The sequence below is a fragment of the Microtus ochrogaster genome, chromosome X, assembly GCF_000317375.1.
Source record: "Microtus ochrogaster isolate Prairie Vole_2 chromosome X, MicOch1.0, whole genome shotgun sequence".
Lineage (NCBI taxonomy): Eukaryota > Metazoa > Chordata > Mammalia > Rodentia > Cricetidae > Microtus > Microtus ochrogaster.
In genome coordinates this window covers 49,962,518-49,983,808 of record NC_022026.1, presented here as the reverse complement: position 1 = coordinate 49,983,808, position 21,291 = coordinate 49,962,518, and the positions used below count along the sequence as shown (strand labels likewise).

Genomic DNA, 21,291 nt, shown 5'->3' with positions numbered 1-21,291 from the left:
CACAAATTATCTAGAAATGTGTCATTTGATTCCTAAGTGTTTCTCCACTTTTCTGGTATCTTTGGGCTTTTGACTTTCAGGCTGATTATATTATGACCGGGGAAGATACTCTTTCTGATTTCAAGTCCTTTAAATAGGTTGGGGTTAGCTTCCTATTATTATTATGATGATGGTGATGCAAAGTAAGATCTATAAATACTTCAAAGGGACATGTGCTATGTTCTATAATGGTGGAGTAGTATATAAACTCTAGCTGGAACCTTTGGGTTTGTCCAGTTGTTGAGTTCTGGAGCTATATTGCTTTCCCACACAGCAGTTCTGTCAAGTACTGAGAAAAGTGATACAAAAGTTTCCATTTGTAATTGTAGATTTGTCTGTCTCTTATTCCATCCTGTATGAATTTGCTCCTTGGCTAATTTCCTAATAAACACCTCATAAATTGAAATGATCATAAGTCAAAAGTACATTTAATATACTTGACTTATAAAACATTAATAACCAAGTGCACCAACGAATATCAATTGTTTATCTTCTTGATCACATGTCTGACTGGGAGCTGGGGCTCACTGCCACTGCTCAGCCTTGTGACAGAGTATTCTGCTACATGCCACTCAGCCGAAGATCAAACTCCAAGATCTGAAATACAGTTTCAGCCGAGTTCCTATCATTTTCTTTTTCTTCCTTTCTTTTCTTTTAGATTTTTATTTTTGTTGTTTGTTTTTATCAAGGCAGGGTTTCTCTGTGTAACAGCCCTAGCTGTCCTGGAACTAGCTCTGTAGACCAGGCTGACCTCAAATTCACAGAGATCCACCTGCCTCTGCCTCCCGAGTGCTGGGACTAAAGGTGGGCACCATAATTTTCAAAATTATAAGGTAAACCACCACCAATCAGGAGTCTATTGCACTCAGCAGCTCCATTTTTGTCTTCTCTCCCTCTCTCCTCCCACCCCTCTCGTGGCCTGGCTTATTCTTTTTAGTCTACCTCTTTCCCCGTCTTCTCTGGACTCTTCCAGATGCCTCTGGTGCTTTTCTCCCTCATATCTACAATAAAATCCTTTCCTCGACCATACCTTGGAGCAGTCAGGCCCTCACTTTTTATGCAGTCTCCCTCTTCTAACAGCTAACAGTTGCTAATAACTCCTCAGCTAGGAGTCATTACACCACACCCAGCCCCCGTCTCCATTGCTGGGTACTGTGCTCACACAGGTGCTGTGAGTATCTATGTGCAGTGGCCATGCTGTGTCCAGAAGACACTGTCCCTGGAGTCAACCCCCACCTCTGGCTCACTCTTCCTACCCCCTCTTCAGCAGTGACTGCTGACCTTTGGGAGGAGGGTTGCTGTACATATGTTATATTATTAGCAATAAGTGATTAGGAGTCAGATTCATGTTATGTCCATTTAGCAGAATTTAGCAGGTTCTCCCCTAGAGCTGATGGCATGTCTAGCCGTGGGGTCTACCCTAGAGCCAATGGCATGTTTAGCCGTGGGGTCTCGGCCTGACAGTGGTGCCGAGTATGGGTTTCATCTTATGCAACAGGACATAAATCCAGCCAAAGAGTGGTTTGTTACACCCATGCCAAGTTACTGCTGTAGTTTTAGGGGTTCACAGCTGGGTAAGATGATTATTTTTCTCCTCTAGTCGCATGCCCAACAGCTTCTAGCACAATGGAAGCTAGCCGGCTACTTCAGCTAGACTCGTTGTTTAGCGAGCTCCCTGGATCCACTACAGTTCCCATCACTGGCCAGCACTGGTCTGGAGCTGCATGCTGCCAAGCCTGGCTCTCACATGGGTGGTGGGGATCTAGACTCAGGATGTTGTTTGCTCAGAAAGCACATTACTTGCTGAGCCATCTCCCCAGCCTACTAAACTCTGTTGTTTTATATGACAAAGAAAGCCATTGTCACTCCAGTCTTTCCTTATAGGTAATATCTTACTTGCTTTTTCTTTGTCATTAATATTATGAGTTTGATTGTGAAATTCCTTGACAAAATTTTCCTTGAGTTTATCCTGTTTAGATTCTGCACACCTTGTGATTCTGGAAGTTCATGCCTTTTGCCAAATCTAGTGAGTTTTCATCCATTATTTGTCTGAATTACTCTTCCCATTCTCTTAGTCTTCTGGAATATAAGGATACAAACAGAGCTTACGCTGTTGTCCCATGAATGTCTGAGGCTACTTTCTCTCTCTTGTTCACACTCAGTACATGTTATCAATGCATCGTTGATTATTTCTGGCTCCATGCCTAATCAATTACTGAACTTATCCACTAGGCTTTTAAATTTGACTTTTTTCACTTCTATACTTCTACTTTTTGCTGTTGTTTTCTAAATTTTCATTTGTAGTTGCTTGTTAATGTATTTTTTTGAGACAGGGTCTCACTGTGCACCCCTAGCTGTCCTGAAACTCACTATATAGAGCAGGCTGACCTTGAAGACCAAAGATCCTCCTGTCTGTGTCCCAGGTGCTGGGATTTAATGTATGTGCTACTGCATTCAGTCAAGGGTTTTGTGTGTTTGTTAGTTAGTTTATTTATTTATTTTAGGTTTTTCGAGGAAGGGTTTCTCTGTAGCTTTAGAGCCTGTCCTAGAACTCTCTCTTAGACCAGGCTGGCCTCAGACTCACAGAGATCGCCTGCATTTACCTCCTAAGTGCTGGGATTAAAGGTGTGCACAACCACTGCCCGACTCAGTCAAGTATTCTTTAAAAACTTTAAGTTACATTTCTTTATTTGTATGTGCACATGTTGGGGTGTTGCTTACGGAAGTTAAAAGGCAATTTTCAGGAGTCACTTCTCTCGTTCTACCATGTGCGAGTGGTGGATAATTTAATTAGCTTGGTGCCAATACGCATTTCATAACATATACATCAAATCTTCGTATTCTACATCCTTTTATATAGTTTTCACTTGTCAATCAACCATATATTAATAAAACTGGGAAAAGAAGTGGTAAAAATTGTCTAGCCTTATCCATTTTAGTGAACAGTTGGGGGCTAGAGCAGGGCCACAACTAAAAAACAAGAAGCTGAGGCCCACCCTGGAGGTGCAAGCTATCCTTGTAGGACCTGTAGGCAGACACATTGGCGGTATACATGGCTGCCAAGCTACCCAGCAAACTTTTGATTTCACTGTTGTTTCTTAAGTTACAAGGGGATTTGAAATAACAGGTGTCCCAGTCTACCCTCAAGCCAAGGAGTAAGGTGCATCATCTTTGTGGTGTTGAGGAAGATGAGATGAGAGAGTGCAGCTGAAGATGTGGGTGTCTCTCTACTGGGGAGTCTCAGCCTGCACTCAGGACAAAGCCTGCTTCCCTGGCTCTCCCGCTTCCTCCCCCTCCCCCACACCATTTGTGGAAAGAGGTGGATGAAGTCATCCTGTTCTTTTTTCTTTTTTCTTGGAGCTGCCTGTTTTGCTTATCAAAGGCATGGGCATTTCTTTTACTGTCATACTTCCCTTCAATACCAAGTTTTTCTCCAGAAGACTGAGAGACAGAGAAGCGGCGGAGGGGCGGGGGCGTTTAATGTGCTTCTGGGAGTCTGAGTGCACAAAGCAAATGGGCTTGCCTGGGTTTGTAAGCTGAGAAGTTGTTCGAGCCAAACCACATCCTGCCCTGGGGTTCAGGAGGCAGGTGGTCCCAGATGGAGAGGGGGGCCAGGCAACTGTGTGAACCCCAGGCGTTTAGTGTGTGGGGACGACTTTGTCACCATGTCCCTCCACACTGAGCTTTGCTTTGAAGGAGGCTGCCCACCTCACTGGTTACAGTAAGGGCTGTGGTGCTGGTCCTATTCCAGTTGGGGCTGTGCTGCACAGCAGCTGCACACAGGTGGCTGCGCTGCAGCTCTGGAGGAAGTACTGTGCTGCCTGTAAACAACCCACAGTCAAGGGCTGAAATGGCAGATTGCAGCTTGCTGCCATTAGTATGGTGGGGGCCTCCCCAAACCCGGGTTGGTTTTTTTTTAAATACTATGGAAGAAAATACATTTAAAAAAATCTTAATAATTCCTAAATGTACATCATCGTCACGGTTACACTAAAATATAATTGAAACCGATGAAGTGTTAAATGTGAGCCTATTCTTAGCTGGGCTGTGCGGGTTTGCATGGTAGTTCATTATCTGCAGTGTCATGGGTTTTACTTTCTGACTGACCAGATATGGCTCATAGTAAAGAAGTGACATCCAGAATCAACATGGACAGACGGTGGGCAGAGGACACATTGCCCTTGTTTAAAACCATCAGCATTGTCAAGTGGTAGCTGCTAACCTTACCATCATGCTGTGTCGTATTGGAACGTCCATGGGCGCACTGGGAAGGGAACCAGGTTGGTGGTTGCTACTCTGTAATTGCTGTAGCCTGGCTCACGCTCACAATTCAGTCTTTAATCATTTCCCCCAGCTGACAAGTCATGAGTGCGTGCACAGGCTTTTTTCTTACCAATATTTGAGGGTGTTATTAATTTGGGTGGGGGGTGGGCAATGCTAGGGATGGGACTCTGAGCCTGGCTCATGGTAAGTACTGAACAACTGTCCTAAATCTCTAAGTCCTCTGTCCTGATCTTGAAATTACAGTAATTGCCAGCTTGCAGTTAAGAAATAGAGTTACAAACTGAAGTCCCCATTCCTTTGTGTTAAATGGGCGATTACATCAGGCTTTTGAGGCAGGTACTATGAACTCAGAACAATTTGAATTTAGAGGACATCAGCCTCGTGTGGTTTGAAATGTTGACAATCATTTTCTACATGCATTCCTATTTCTTCCGGGGACTGCCCTGTTATTTGGTTCAAATGTCACACTACAGCAGCTCTCTTTAGTGCATATAATCCAGGCAATTATGGCGTGAGCTTCTGCTGCCAGTGGTAGTTAAAATCCATATACCCCACTCCTTTTTTTAGCCTCTGACGCTTACTTATTCAATTTAACTCATCCTTTTATTTTAAAACTTGGAATTTGAATGGGTTCCATTAACAGATATTTTAAAGTGACAATCAAGTCTAGGGTGCTGAACACAATCCCCAGCCCCCAAGCTTAGATAGGAAATCCATTTCAGGCTGGTTGCAACTGCAGTGCAGAGATAGATAGAGCTGATTTGTAAACAGCCCTTGTATCAGCATATCCCAGTCGACAAGTCACAGTGAAGTGTGTGATCTTGCTAGCTAAATGGCAGCCCTGATTGCAAGTCCATGTGGAGTGCATCTCCCAGGGCCACACGGGATAATTAAAGCCACAGATCATCATTGGTAGATGATTACAGATTACCTCATTACAGACTGACTTAGGCCTGCCTTCATTCATTATACTGAAAGGTAAATGAGGATTCGGTGTACCCAGAACTATGTTCTTTTTTCTTCTTTTCACTTGGAATATGCAAGTGGATATTAAACTCTAAACACAATTAAAAGTCATTCTCTTTTTAAAGAAATCCACCTTAGGGTCATGCTTGCTATTCCTGGCCTGTACCGTGACTGAGTTTCTCTTAACCCTGTAACCTCGCCTTTGTTTGTTCTGATGACAGGGATTGGTAGGTGATTCTTGCCATCCTTTTGTTTCCCAGAGTGGCTAGAATGGCCTTTGGTCACAGAATGAATGTGTTAAATATTCTTCTGCTTTAATTGAATTTAATATGCCGTGCTTAAAGCTAATTTGTAGGCTTGCAGTTATTAAATGCTCTACTTATTTATTGTTTTGTATTTATCTCCACTACTCTCCTCTTCTCCCCTCCACTTCTGTCATCTCCCATGGTCCCCAGGCTCCCAATTTACTCAGGAGATCTTGTCTTTTTCTACTTCCCATGCACTGTAGATCCATGTATGTCTCTCTTAGGGGCCTCATTGTTGTCTAGGTTCTCTGGGATTGTGATTTGTAGGCTGGTTCTCTTTGCTTTATGATTAAAAGACACTTATGAGTGAGTACATATTATATTTTCTTTCTGGGTCTGGATTACCTCACTCAATATGATGTTTTATAGATTCATCCATTTGCCTGCAAATTTCAAGATGTCATTTACTTTTTTCTGCTGTGTAGTACTCCATTGTCTAATGTACCACATTTTCCTTATCCATTCTTTGGTCAAGGGACATTTAGGTTGTTTCCAGGTTCTGGCCATGACAAACAATGCTGCTATGAACATAGTTAAGCACATGTCTTTGTAGTACAATTGAGCATCCTTTGGGTATATACCCAAAAGTGGTATTGCTGGGTCTTGAGGAAGGTTGTTTCCTAATTTTCTGAGAAATCACCACACTGACATCCAAAGGGGTTGTACCAGCTTGCATTCCCACCAGCAATGCAGGAGTGTACCCTTTTCCCCACAACCTCTCCAGCATAAGTTGTCATCAGTGTTTTTGATCTTGGCCATTCTTACAGGTATAAGATGGAATCTCAGAGTTGTTTTGATTTGCATTTCTCTGATGACTAAGGATGTTGAGCATTTCCTTAAGTGTCTTTCAGCCATTTTAGATTCCTCTGATGAGAGTTCTCTGTTTAGGTCTGTATTCCTTTTTTTTTTTAATTGGATTACTTGCTTTTTTTGATGACCAATTTCTTGAGTTCTTTGTATATTTTGGAGATTAGCCTTCTGTCCGATGTGGGGTTGGTGAAGATCTTTTCCCATTCTGTAGGCTGCCATTTTGTCTTGTTGACCATGTCCTTTGCTTTATAGAAGCTTCTCAGATTCAGGAGGTCCCATTTATTAATTGTTTCTCTCAGTGTCTGTACTACTGGGGTTATATTTAGGAAGTGGTCTTCTGTGCCAATGCATTCAAGTGTACTTCCCACTTTCTCTTTTATGAGGTTCAGTGTGGTTGGTTTTAATGTTGAGGCTGTTGATCCATTTGGACTTGAGTTTTGTGCATGGGGATAGATATGGATCTATTTTCATTCTTCTATGTGTTGATATCCAGTTATGCCAGCACCATATATTGAATATGCTTTCTTTTTTTCCATTTTATATTTTTTTGCTTCTTTGTCAAAAATCAGGTGTTCATAGGTGTGTGTATTGATATCTGGGTCTTTGATTCGATCCCTTGTTCCTCTTGTCTGTTTTTATTTCAATACCATGCTGTTTTCAGTACTATAAATGCTCTATTTCTTAATAGCATGCAATTTATTTTCTATTTTCTAAGCTAGTGAATTATTTAAGTAAAAGGGAAAGTTCTTTCTTTGATATAGATCTTACCCAAGTGGTGCTGCTTTCCTTCCATGTTATTACTGAGTGCATTGGAAGGGAATGTAAGCAAGAAGACTGGGTGAGCCACAGGTTTATGCTACATAGCTACTAGGTCTTCTGTAACGAATGGATTGCAGTCTGGATCTGGTACTTGTGGCTGACCCAGGTTCATTTTTAACTTTCAGCTTTTATGGAGATTGACAATGATGTTTGGCTATTGACTCAAAGAAGAGCGAATTAGCATATGCTGTTTTCATATTATTGATTTTTCAACCTGTGCATTTGAAAATAAAGTTATTTTATTTTTTTTCTGAGACATTAATTTTTCTATTCCAACCTCTTTCATTTCTTTGATATTAAAATCTAATGGCATATTTGGACAATTTCTGCTTTTCAGAACAAGGTCTGAAGTGTCGCCAAGTGTAGACTGTGGGGCTAGTGTGGTAGCTCCGTAGTCAAAAGTCTGCTGATGAGTTCAATCCCTAGGACCCACATGGCAGAAGCAGAGAACTAACCCCCTAAAGTTGTCCTCCGGACTACACAGTGGTGCGATGGCATGCATTTACTTAGACATACACCACACACACACACACACACACACACACACACACACACACACACACACCAATTTTTAAAATGTGCAGGTTATTTTTGATAGCTCAGGTGATCTTTGTAAATTATTGACTAGGACCCAAGTATTGGATTTATACTTCAGTCTGCCATGGCCACCCACACCAGTTTCACAGTATGAAATGTTGTTGCACTGCTAAACTATACAAGGGAATGACAATGTAGCCCACATCTAGCTATTTGCTGCCTGGTTTTATCAAGTTGTTGCCACATTGTTGACACACTTTTGATTCTTTTAAAAATAAAGTAGTCTTACAGTTTCAGCTCAGAGATGTAGAGAGCTGCAAACATGTCCTTCCCACACTTTAGTAAAAACCAGACTGGTAATTAACAAGAGAACTGAGTTCACAGAGCAAATGGCCATTTTACAATCTGGAGATGAGCAGATGAGACACAGAAGACCCGAGCATTGGCAGCAGGGGCAGGAGCCACCCGATGCCGAGAAGTAGGTAGGAAGAGAGTAAGACAGAAAATATGACAAATTGCCGGGGGGCTGAGCGTGGGCTGGTGCTTCTCCTGGGGGCAGCAGCTGGGGGAGGGGTTCTGCCCCTTCACAGACTTTCCTGCAGGAGCCTCGCCTGACTCAGGGGCACCGGTGAAAGCCATGGAAAGCTCACTGTGCTGGCTCAGGAACCATGGAGAAATCCACTCAGACCCTGCTCCCTTAAGAAGAAAAAAAAGAGGCTAATTTCTGCAGAGGAAGGGCACGGGGCAAGGGTTCTGGTGAGATGTCACTGCAGCTGCTGGAAGGGAACTCTCCCAGCCCCCACACCTTCCTCTAGCACCCCACCTCACCTAAAGAAGTTTTTCCCTGCAAGAAGCAAGAAGAGCTTTAAGGAGAGGTGGGCTGATGCTGGGGAGAATCATTGCCTCTGGGGGATGGGCTGGGGCACTGTAGTCCCAGAGGAGGAGGAATCAGCTGTGTACCCAGGCTCACCATCCAGGCCAGATTCTGAGACCTAGAATATTTGAGAACTGCCCACTTCATCTCACAAGCATGTCTCAAAACCCAGCGCCATCTCACTTCTGATTAGGTTAACACAACGGCCCACACTCTAGGTGTGTTCATCTCAATGCGTACTGCCTTGCACAACAGGCTTAACTTTCAACCTCAAATTTCAAGGTATGGCGAGGAAATAGAGTCAAAAGGATGGAAACTGTCACCGAGAGCAGAGCAGACCTATATAGGTATCGTAGCTACTGAACCATACACGCACGCATTGCCTAGCTGTGTCCTCCAAGGCGCTCAGGTGCCAGGTGCCATTTGGGATGCCAGTTTTAGAACAGGCATAACAAGGTCTGAGGTCTTAGCTGAAAGGCAGAAAGAGGGCAGAGAGCATACTGCAGATGAGCAAAAGATAATTATAGCTGAGATCTGCGATGAGGAAACAGACGAGGGAAAAATACAGAGTGGCTGGTGGAATGCGTGGCCTAGTTCAGCCGGCTCCTGCCAGCAGTGGGAAGAACTCGCCTCCCAGGGGACGTGATGTCAGACTACACAAGTGAGTGATGAGAAGGGACCCGTCATTGATGAGAACCACCCGGGGACAACAGCAAGCGTGGAAGTGAGGCCTGAACAAGGTTGGATTTCTCAGTATGACATGGGTGCCTTTGAAGACCAAGTGTCAGGAGCACAGTGCCAGCAAGAGCGACCTCACTGTGTGTGTGTCGTTGTCCCGGCTAACCTAGGGAGGAAGATGTGGGTGGCTTTTTCTGTTTACGCAAATCTCTTTCTTGGACCGCAAATAGGAATTCCTCCTCTCTGCTCCTAGTTTGTGTGGAGGAGGATGTATTCTACCTATGCCTTTCTCAGCTCTTCAGACCTGGGAATGTGAACTTGCTGTTGGGATAGAAACAGTTGTTAGCCATTCGAGCTGTAGTGCCTCTTGTCCTAATGGTCAAGAACTGACATTGCTTCCGCCATCAATCCTGGCCTCTATCCCCTGCCCTGGGTAGTGGTTATCCATACAGTGCAGGTGGGAACTGTTACCTGGCTTGACAGAGACTGGAATTCTGTTGTGGATCCACCTTAGTATTTGAAGTCGGCTAGGTTAACCTCCCAGGCTTGAACTGGAAGACCTGTGGAGAAGGTTGGGCATTTAAAAATAGATGTTGCCAGGTTGTGGTAGCATGCACCTTTAATGGCAGCATTTGGAAGGTAGAGGCAGGTGGATCTCTGTGAGTTTGAGGCCAACTTGGTCTACAGAGTGAGTTCCAGCACAGTCAAGACTACACACAAAATCGCTGTCTTGATAAACAAAACTCTTCGTTTTAATTATTCCTATATATGTGTCTGTGTGTAGATATTTGTATGCGTGTGCAGGTGCCTAGAAGAGAGCTCAAGTTGGAGTGACAGGTGGTCGCCAACCTCCTGCCTGGCATGCTAGGACCTAAACTTGGGTCCCTCACAGTAGCAGTATATGCTCTTAACCTTTGAGCCATCTTTCCAGCCCCCACCCCTTTTTGAGATACAGTCTCAAATGATGCATGTTGAGCCTGTTATGTAGCTAGCCTGAACCCCGATTCTCTTGCCTCTCCCTCCCAGGTGCTAAGGCTCCAGGTGTGTGCCAGCACATCCAGCTGGAATAATGGATAGTTTTCAAAGTAGAGGCCATGGAGGAAGCAAAACCAACTGTGGAAATCCAGTTGAATTCTGTGGTTAGCAAGCCTTTGTCAAAGCATTGGCTACTAAAATTGCCTGGAGAGATGGATTGAATAAGTATGGGTTCAACCGTGTAGCACTTGCTCATTTGTCCTAAAAATTTGGGAACAAGTGAAAGTGGGCACTTTAAATAGTTGAGAGCATCATGTTACATGAAGGGGGCCAGGCTGCTTGTTTGAGTTTTTGTTTTGCCCAGTACCCCCAGCTGTTTATCCCCAAAGAAAATCACACATAGGTCTCCATAAATTATAAGCTGATTGGCCCATTAGCTCTAGCTTCTCACTGGCTAACTCTCACATCTTGATTAACCCATTTTTCTGATCTATGTTAGCCATGTGGCTCAGTACCTTTTTTCAATGGGGCAGATCACATCCTGCTGCTTCGGTGGTCTGGGCAGGAATGGGAGGAATCAACTTCTTCCTTCCCAGAATTCTCCTGTTCTCATTACATCATTTCTACTTCCTGATTGGTTTTCCCACCTATATTTCCTGCCTGGCCAATCATGTTTATTTATAACAGAATACAGACAATTCTCCCACACCACTGCATCACAACCCCTCTGCTGCCTTCCTGTGACAAACATTACTATGTAGTATGAATACTGGGAAGGCAGTGGAGCTGGACACTTTCCTACCCAGAGGACTCTGGAAACCAGTTTCTGGGAATTCAGTATCTATTAAGTAAGTGATCCTGGTTTCTGTTTTATGGACAACAGTTTTTACTTGCTTAGATGCTTCGCTTCTCATCCTCTTCTGTGGTTAATGGTTATTCTCTGAGAATAAAATAGGTATATTATAGACCATCACTTTAAGAATACAGTTGGAGAAGTTAGTTATGTTGGATGAAGGGGGTGATTATTACCTGGTAATAAAGCTCAGTGAGCGTGTACTTAGGATGTGTGAGGCATTGGGGTCCATCGAGAGAGAGAGAGAGAGACAGAGAGAGAGAGAGAGACAGAGAGAGGAAGGAAGGAAGGAAGGAAGGAAGGAAGGAAAGAAGGAAGGAAGGAAGGAAGGAAGGAGGGAAGGGAAGGGAGGGGAAGGAACTTTCTTACATCTTCCTTCATATACCCAAAGCTGGTATTTGGTAATTACAGATTATTCATTGAAGAAAATATAAGTTTCATGGCATGCTGTCTAGTCCACAGTAGTAACTGAACACTGACAGGTGCTCAGTTGAGCTATCTGGATGGTCCGTGAGCTTGCATGATAGGAGAGGGAAAGCAGTCAACCTTTATTTCGTGTTTTCCATGAACCAGGGAGTGAAGCAACTTGTCCAGGGAGCACAGCTTTTGTAAAAGGCAGCTATGGAGCCTGGAGTAGAGCTCCAGGCGGTGTTTTCACTCTGCGGGCGGGGTGCCTTCTACTATGTTAAAAGGACAAACCCCCAAAGTAATTAATTAGCATAAGGGGTGTACACAAAGCTGTTATGTTCTGATAGCTCACTGGGAATTTTGGCTGACCTCTGAATAGGGTGCTGTGAAATTTTCTCTAAACATAGCTTACTTGAAGTAACTTGATGTTACTTGAAGAAAAGAAATAAGCGTATGAATTTTTCCAAACTTTCTTCAAGTTTGTTGATTTTTTAAATAAATAGATGCAATTAGTAGTTCTCATTAATTCCAAGAAGTATTTATCCCGGAATGATTTGTTTCCACATCAAGTCCCCTAATACTGAAAGATTTCCCAGGTTCGTCTTCCTTGACTGTCTAGGACTTGGATGTGACTAATCGTTCTAGGCTTGCTCATTAACGCAAGTGGTGCCAGCACAAATGGGAAAACGTATCACTATAATTTCAAACACAAGCTGTTGCTTCACACTTAACCTGACCAGTCCTATTTTCTGGGAGGGTGAGAACGGATGGTGCAGGATTGAGCTCTGCCGTATGTTGACAGGATCCCAGGGGGCTGGAGTGTATTTAGTTCAAGGGCCTTCCCTAGCATGTCAGTGGCCTTGGGTCCCATCCCCAGCACTACGCACAAGAGATCCCTCACAGGTGATGGATGACTCAGTAGCTAAGAGCACTGGCTGCTCTTCCAGAGAATCTAGGTTTGATTCCCAGCACCAACATAGTTCGCAACAGTCTGAAACTCCAGTTCCAGGGGTTGTGATGCCCTGTTTGGGCCTCTGCAGGCACTGTATATATGTGGTGGACAGATGTACATGCAGGCAAAGCATCCATACACACAAAATAATACATACATACGGGCAAAACATCCATCACACCAAATGATAATAATCATTTTTTAAAACGTTCCAGGGGGCACTGTGGTATGCCTTTTGAATTGTTCTGCCACTTGTGAAGGGGGAAGCAACAAAACCCCATAATATTCTAAAGCCAGATGAGGGTGTAGCGTGATTTGCCCAACCTCTATTCAGGGATTTTGATGAGATCTGAGCTTGGGAAAGGGTTGCTGACCTTCTAACCCAGTCTTAGGGATGTCAGGGGAGTTTAAAAAGAGGTTTCCCAGGGCTGTGCCACACCCATTGAATTAAAGACTCTCAGAAGGAGACCATCAGGTACTTGTTGGGGGGTAAGGGGCTGGGAGGAGAGGAAGCTACTAATTGCCAATGCAATTTGGCAATAAAGTTGTCAACTTTATTTATCAGCAGTGCTGGCGAGGAGGAACATAATGGCAGCTTGGAAAACTTCACTGTAAGAATTAGATGGAGATGGTTAATGATGAATTTTCTGGCATCTTAAGAGTTTCCTCTTTGACCAGAAGACCATGAGAAATCTTACAAGCCACCCCCTTGGAGTTGAGGATTTCCTTATGTTTGTCCAGACTGGCTTAAAGCAGAAAGCATGGAGCTTAAAAAAAATAAACAAAACACTTAATGGTTTGCTTGCTGACCTGCTTAGCATTAGCTAATGTCTGAAGTCTCGCAGGGCACATCCAGGGAAGGTAGGGTCCGAATGTGGATAGGAGAAGTCATGATTATGAGGGAGGAGCTAAAATTATCACCACAGATATTGAACACGTCATCTTGGCTTCTGCTCTGGGGCAGGGGGTTTCATTGTAGTGATGTGGGGGGGGGCAGGGGCAGCTGCAAAGGAAGTCATGGGTCTGTCTCTGTTACAATGAACCATTGGTTCCACACTGTGGGCTTAGTGGGTTGCTCCTTCCATAGTCTGACCTTCCACGTTCTGGGTAACGGAGGCTCTATAACATGTTGCTCTTCATCATCTCTTATACGTCCCTGTGGATCTTTTCTTGAGGTCAAGCAGGGTGACTTGGGGACTCATTTTCCTGCTTTTCGTGCCTTCCAGGAATTATTCTGTTCCTTTTACTTTGCAGTCTGTCTTCAAAGCCAGGTGTTTGCCATTGCTGGACACATGTGCCCTAATTTTTTTCTTACCTTTTCTCTAGTAGAAAAAGTAAGGGAGACCCTGAAAATCAGGAAAAGTTGGAAGCCTCTTTAATTCTTTGCAGACGGTTATGTAGTATATGATGTTGGCTGTGTGTGTGCTGTCTCCTGGGGATATCTGCCCAGGGGGCGGGGGGCGGGCTCTGAGCATAGAAGGAGCTCTAAGAATGAGGGGTTTCTGCTAGGTTCCTGCTTGTACATTCTGGGCTCCATACAATCAGGCCGTGTCCATGTTGAGCCTGTGGTCATCATCGGTCAGCCAGTCAGCAACAGTGCCTAGGACTTTCTCCTGGCTCTTATACCTTTGGCTTCAATGACACAAGTGACATATGAGGCAAAGAGGAGTCCTTCTGTAGAGATAAAGGTCAGAGCAGTACAGTACAGGGGCTTCTATTGCCTGGTACTTTGCTGTAAATGATGTTGTAGGTTCCCAAAGGCAAGCCTGGAGAAGGGATACCTGGAATCTTGCTTTTTCTCACCTGTTAGAAAGTGGGCCCCGTCTGTTAAGGGAGCCCCTAGGAAGGAGACCTAAGAGTCTGGAGCAGGCATGACAGCAGGCTGCCTGCTATAGTGAGCCTCTAAGGAGGAGCATTTACTACAGTGTCCTGGAGAAGGAAGATCAGTTTCATGAAGATCTGGAATTCAGCCTTGTCGGTAAGATCGTGATCTGGTCAGTGTTTATGTCAACTTGCCACAAGTTAGGGTCATCTGTGAAGATGGAACTTTAATTAAGAACATACCACCACCCCCGTCAGATTGGCCGGTCAGTGAATCTGTGTGGGTCAATTTCTTTTATTTATTTACTTCTATTATTTGTATATTATATATTATATTTTATTTTTAAATTTATTTTTATTTCACATGTATGGGCATTTTTCTTGCATGTATGTTTATGCACCATATGCATGCCTGGTACCCATCACAAAGGTAAGAGACGGTGTCGGATTCTCTGGAACTGGAGTTCCTGTGGTTGTGGGTGCTGGGAATCAAACTCTGAACCTCTAGAGAAGCAGCCATGCCCTTAACCGATGAACCTTTTCTCCGGCCCTATGTTTTCTTGATCAATGATTGATGTGGGAAAGCCCAGCCCACTGAGTGGTGCCATCCCTGGGCAGGTGGTTTTGGGTTGTATGAAACAAGCAGGCTGAGCAAGCCAGTGGAGGGGGAAACAAGCCAGCAGCAGCATTTCTCCTTGTGCTCTGCATCAGGTCCTGCTTTGAGTTGCTGCCCTGATTTCTCTTGGTGATGAACCGTATGCTGTAAGATGGAATAAACCCTTTCCTGACAAAGTTGCTTTTGGTCACAGTGTCTATCGCAGCACTAGAAAGCCAACTAGAGTAGATGGGATGTGGGAGGAGTGAGGCCAGGAGATGAGAAGGAGCTTCCTTGCCCTTGTAAGGCATTTGGAATGGGAGAAGAACTGGAGAAAGAACTTAAGTGGGTGCAGTCACCCTCATATGGGCATGGGGAAAAGGTCCTACAACTCGTGAGCTCTCCTGTCTGAGTACCTCCATTCCCAGTAGCTTTGCAAACAGCTTGGCGTCTAATTTACACAGCATGAAGTGCGCTCGTTTCATTGGTTTGTGTGTATCTCGAGTTGTGACTGATCATTACAATCTAACTCTCAGACATTGCCAGCCCAGCAAAGGGGAACTTGTGCCCATTAACAGTTCCTTCTATTTTCCATGCCCAATTCTAGGCAATCATTCCTCTTCATAACTTCTCGGTTTACTCATTAAGGGGAATGTTTTCAGTGAGTGGGATTTTTCCTTTAAGGAATCTCTTGAACAAATTCTAAACTTTTATTCTGGGTTTCGCAGTTAGTTCTCAGTCCATCCCTGTCAGCATGTTTCGGGTTGCATATAACAGAAACCTGTCTGGGACTGTCTTAAACACAAGACAGTTCTCTCACATAATTGGCAGGCTATAGGAGGGCGAACCCCTGGGGATCAAGCACTGGGATCCACTGCTTGATGTAGCATCAGAAACCCCTGTTTTGGAACCATGGAGATGGTCCAGCAGGTACAGCGCTTGCTGGGTAAGCCTGATTACCTGAGTTCGAACCTTGAAATCCATGTAAAGGCGGAAGGAATTAGCCGGTTCCACAAAGTTGTCATCTGACCTCTATATGTGTGCCATGGCACATGCCTCCCCATCTCCCCCCCCAATAGTAAAAAGGAGATAAAACCCTTGTTCTTGCCTTCACTCTTCCACGACATTGTTATGGAAGTAGCTGGCTTCCCTTGGTCATCACATGACCAGAAGATGTCAGACAGTGGTAATTGGGCCCTTTATTTTCTTGTTCATATGTGGAGAGGGAGGGTTTTTTTTTCTGCAGTCTAACTAGATGAACTTAGTACTTTTTGGTCAACTTGGAACCAATGTTTGTTTTAGGATTGATTAGGCTGCCCTTCCAGAGCCGGGAATGGGCTCCTCCAGGGGTGATGGGCCCCTGTGACCAATGGTTAGCTCTGTTGTGGAAGGGGAATTGAATCTCCTGGGGTAGGCAATCGGCAGCCCTCACTAGGGTTACTGAGCAACCATATTGGATACTTGGGCCCTCATTTCTGTTTAGCTGGATCCTTTTTTAGTTCAGCATAAGCAAGATGGTAATCAACTTTATATTTGTTATTTATGGACAGGTAGACTCAATCCCATCCATCCTAGTGACTGTGGCTATGATCGGTGATCTCAGTATGCTAGAGAATAAGAATACTATGTGAGCATAGTATTTTTAAATCATATTTTTTAAAAGTCAATCCAATATCATGCCACCGGAGGTCATTAGTAGAGATCTTACACACTCAAGAGTGTCTGGCGATGGAGTACACAGACGCTTATCTTATCTTCGGACAGTTCGCTAGCGTGGACAGCATCAAGGAGGTGGTTAATGTCAGCTCGGAGGGGAAGATAATTTCAGTCATGTTCGGGAAACCTATGTACTGCAGAGTAGAATTAGTTAAGTAATATATGACTAACAGCAAATAGAAAAGTCATTTGTATCTAATTATTGGAATTTCCACTTTCGGGAAAAAAGAACACTCTGAATATGTCAGTATTACAGTTACAATAAGAACTTGAAGTTACAAAAAAAATTGACTTTCTCTCAAGTATAATTCACACTTTGCTAAGCCAAATAGACATTCTGCAAGTTATTAGGACTTTATTAAATTCTGCTTTATGTGTACCTAAAAAAAAACAAGGGAGGCTTTTATACTGCAAAGTAGGTTATTTGATTATGAGCTGTAGTTCAGAACTGATTCCAGGGTGAGGTCTGTCCACATGTCCTGAGATTGGACTGCTGCAGCTCTTAATGGTGAGAACGGATGTTGAAGAAAGCCAACACCATATGCCCTTTGTTTTCGCGCATGTCTCCTTCTGGAGGCCTGGGTGGAGTGTCTCAGCTGTCCCAAATCATCCCCACTTTGCTGGTACCGCAGACTGCAGCTCCCCCAGCTCTCTTCTTTCTGATGTTAATTATAACTTCTTCCTAATTAGGGGGCTCTTCCTCCTCTTTGGTGGTAAAGGTTCCACTCTCTCCACTGCCAGAGATTGGGTTAATTTTGAAAAATGCATTTCACTTGATTATTTGTGACAGAAATAAGTGCAGAGCAGAAAAAAAAAAAACCCGACCCAGCAGCATGAGTGTGTGGTGGGAGGGGCAGGGGCAGGCGGGTTGAGTATGGGACAGGATGCTTACAATAATTCTGCTGCCAAGTGAATCAGAGAGGCTTGCAGTTCTCAGAGTGCACGGAACTCAGTCCTGCCTGGAGAGCCGACAGGCCATCACAAGTCACCGTTTCCTACTGCACAGAATGGAGCTCTCAGCAGCCAAAGCCCCGAGCCCCGCAGACTTGCCCGAGAGTGTAAGTAGGCCATAAGTCTGCTTTGCTTGTTATGTCTGCAGTTTTTGTAGTCTGTTGCCCGACAACTTTGTAAGGCCAGAGGGAGACATGAGAGGGGGAGCGTGGTTCGAAGTCAGCCAATTCTTCCTTCTACTTAGACCCAAGTTTTATTTCTCTTGTTTGGTGTGAAAGCAAGTTTTAATTTTTTTTTCCTCCTCAAGTCACCCCAGGGACAGGCACTACTTATTTTGACCAAGTCCTGTTTGTAGCAGTGTTTGTAAAGGTTTGAAACTGACTTATACTTTGATCTGCCTTGCCGTCTGTGGTTGTGATCTGTAGCTGAGGCGTTCCCCTGAGGGATACTGGGCTTAGATGGGCCCCATCCAGGAAGCCTTGGCAGGTGTCTCTTTCAGCAGTAAGAGATCCTTGCCCAGGGTTGGGGGCAGGTAACATTTCTGAGGCAGCTGATAAATTTGGGAGTCTGAGCTGAAGCCAGGTGTGGGATCTGGCATTCTTGTAGTATCAAGTGCTCAAGGAGGCCGGGGAGACAAGGAACTGGGAAGCAGGACAGAGGACAGAAAGTCTGTTTGGAGTTTGTCAGGAGGATTGTCTGTTCCTAGATGCCAATCAGGTATCAGGCCATGCTCAGAGCCCAAGTCAGGTAACCCAGTAGCCCTGGGCCACTAAGAAAACAAATCTGAGAAATTTCTGCTTGAAGTAATGGGAAAGCACCCAGTCTTTGCCTGCCTGCCTCTTGCTGGCGGTCTCTCAAGTGCAAGAGTGTGCTGGTTCCTGTGAGACATCGCCAGGGCTGCTGTCTGGCTCATTTCAGGGTGGCCTTGAAGGCTTTCACATTCTCTTGGTCATTGTCAGAGGTCTGACCTTGAACTCAGCCACTTTGCCTTGCTTAAAGCACAGAATGTGTTTTTTTTTCATGGTCAGGTGATCCCTCCCCCCAATAAAATCACCACGGTCCTGGGGAGAGGGTATCATAGGGCCTTATTAGGAGGTCATGTGATGAGTCCCTGGCGGGGAGAGTGGTAATTCAAGTCTTATTTGACTTTGACTTTTGAGACTCTTGAATGTCTCTGTTCCCCGAGTTAGAGGAAGACAAAAAAAAAAAGAAAAAAAAAAGAACCTGAAGCTTGATGGACGCCGCTTCTCAGTTCACCTAGGAGCCGAGTCAGAAGCACACTGTTATAGGGCCTTTCCCTTAGGTTGTTTCCGTTACCTTCCTCATGAGTTGGGGCAGCTGCCAGGCACAAGGATCCGCTCCCAATGCCTTTCAACTGAAGGAGGGGGCACTTTCTACAGCCTTGTTTATTAACTTCACTGCATGTTTTATACACGCTAAATGTGAGTTCATCACTAATAATATGTTCCCTTGCCAGGCACAAGTTCTCCCTGCCCTGACCTTTTTATTTTATTTTATTTTGGTTTTTTGAGACAGAGTTTTCCTGTAGTTTTAGAGGCTGTCCTGGAACTAGCTCTTGTAGACCAGGCTGGCCTCAAACTCATGGAGATCCGCCTGCCTCTGCCTCCCGAGTGCTGGGACTAAAGGCATGCGCCACCACCACCCGGCTCCCTGCCCTTGCTTTTTAAATCCCTTGCATTTCTTCTTCTATTTAAGCTGGAGTCCTTTGCATTTAGCTATCAGGACTCCACAATTATTGTGCCAGTGAGCTCTCTTTGATTTTTGGAACCATCACCTGAACCCTTGGTCGGCATATAATGAATTAAAAGTATCTTTTATCTGAATGTTCATCAAGACCCCTCCATTGAGGGGTCATTTTCTGTGTCTGGTTTTTGCCTACCTTTTCAGCCTATCAGGATCACCTTCCTGTTTGGAGACTACCTTCCATCAAAGTGATTTCCTAGTGCCTAGCCTCCGCCGTGTTCCTTCCTGCTTGTGGGTCCATTTCAAGAATGCCCTTTGCTTGGTGCCTGGCTCCTCTGGGTGGCTTTTCTTTTGGGTGGCACTCCAAGCAGCAGCCCCGCCGGGCCCATCTTCTCCGTCTTGTGCTTTCCTTCCCTTACACCATCATGCTGCTTTCTTGGAGAGCGCTTGGAGCATAGCCTATACCTATTTGGTTGACCCTCGGCCTCACTCAGCATACTTGCTTTCTCTCTGACTAGCATTTGGGCTCTGCTCAGTCAGAAGCTCTGTTTGTTTTATCTCTGAGAGATTCCCCAGCCCCCAACTCAGTTCTCGATACATAGGAAATGCTCAGCTACGTAGGATGATTTCGTAAAGGAGCTTTAATTAGTTTGTGATTATTGCAAGCCAGTCAAGACAGTTCTGGCCTTTCTGTGCCAGACCCTCCCCCACTGACCGCATCTGTGTCCATCACCATTCACGCACTTGGGGAGCGTCCCAGAGCGAGACTGAGGCTCTGCTTCCCTCTCCGAGAGCTCTTGGCGGCTCTGTGGACTCACCCTCTGTTTTAAGCATCATTTCTTTTTTTCTTTTTCTTTTCTTTTCTTTCTTTTTTTTTTTTAGTTCTCAAAATGAAAACCACCTGTCTTCAAAGTGATTTGCTTAAAACAAATTCTTCATTTCTTTACTAAGGTCTTTACCACCACCACCCCCTCCTGCCTTTCTCCATCTCTTGCCAAGAGTAATGGGAAAAACCCTATTATCTTGGAAAGTGGTTTTCCCTCTGGTCAGAATCCAAAGCCGAATGATTTATCACCAAGTATGCGGGGGCCATGGCTTTTCCCGGTCTCACAAGCGTTAGTGGTTTGTTCTGTGTACAACTTCAGCTGGTCATATGGCGGCTGGGCCCTGGCACTGCCTTGCTGTGTACAACTCCTTCAAGTTCTCTCCTGCTAGTGAAGAACCTAGTTCAGGGTACCATCTAAATGGAAGCAAGGCTGGAGTCAGGGTCCAAGCGACACTCAGTGGCAGCCTGTTCGCAGGCTCACTAAGAGCTAGCTCCGTGCCAACTCTAGGGAGTAGATAATGTCAGCCCCATTTTAGAGTTACCAAAATGGAGGTTCCATGAAATCCCAACGACTTATTCCCACACACATGTGTTGAAATGAGCCAGGATTAGAACTCACTCAGTCTGGCTTTGAAGTCTACTTGTTGGCAAACTTAATATTTCTTTTAAAAAAGATTTAGTGTATCTGAATGGGTGTTTTGACTGCATATATTCTGTGCAGCACTTGTGTGCCTGGCTCCCGGAGACGGCAGAAAATGGTTTCGGATGCCCTGGAACTGGAGTTGACAGGTGCGGCTGATTTCATTGAGCCTCCATTTTGGTAACTCTAAAGTGGGGTGACTTTATCTACTCCCTAGAGTTGGCACAGAGCTCTCTGTGAGCCCGCGAACTGCCACTGAGTGTCGCTTGGACACTCTCTCCAGCCTTGCTTCCATTTAGATGGTACCCTGAACTAGGTTCTTCCCTAGCAGGAGAGGAACTTGAAGGAGTTGTACAGAGAGCAAGGCAGTACCAGGGCCCTGCCGCCGTATGGCCTGGTTCCTGTGTCAGAGAAGTCCGTGTTGTCAACTGCTAAGCCAGCCCCCTTACTTAATGTTTCTTAAGCCGTGGTGTGTGTGTGTGTGTGTGTGTGTGTGTGTGTGTGTGTGTGTGTGAGAGAGAGAGAGAGAGACAGAGAG

General features: G+C 44.8%; 1 protein-coding gene across 12 annotated transcripts in view; it reads left to right on the top strand.

The window, feature by feature from the left end:
* Sh3kbp1 (SH3 domain containing kinase binding protein 1) overlaps nucleotides 1–21,291 on the top strand; it is a 337,374-nt gene that overhangs the window by 61,806 nt on the left and 254,277 nt on the right. For 3 of the 12 annotated variants that reach the window (XM_026784807.1, XM_026784800.1, XM_026784801.1), the window contains exon 1: nucleotides 17,674–17,690. The exons of 6 other annotated variants lie outside the window; for them this stretch is intronic. The gene's annotated coding sequence lies outside the window, so the exon portion shown is untranslated. Of the gene's footprint in view, nucleotides 1–17,671; nucleotides 17,691–21,291 lie in introns of those variants that run through there. 3 more of the 12 variants (XM_026784803.1, XM_026784804.1, XM_026784805.1) reach the window with 2 other exon arrangements.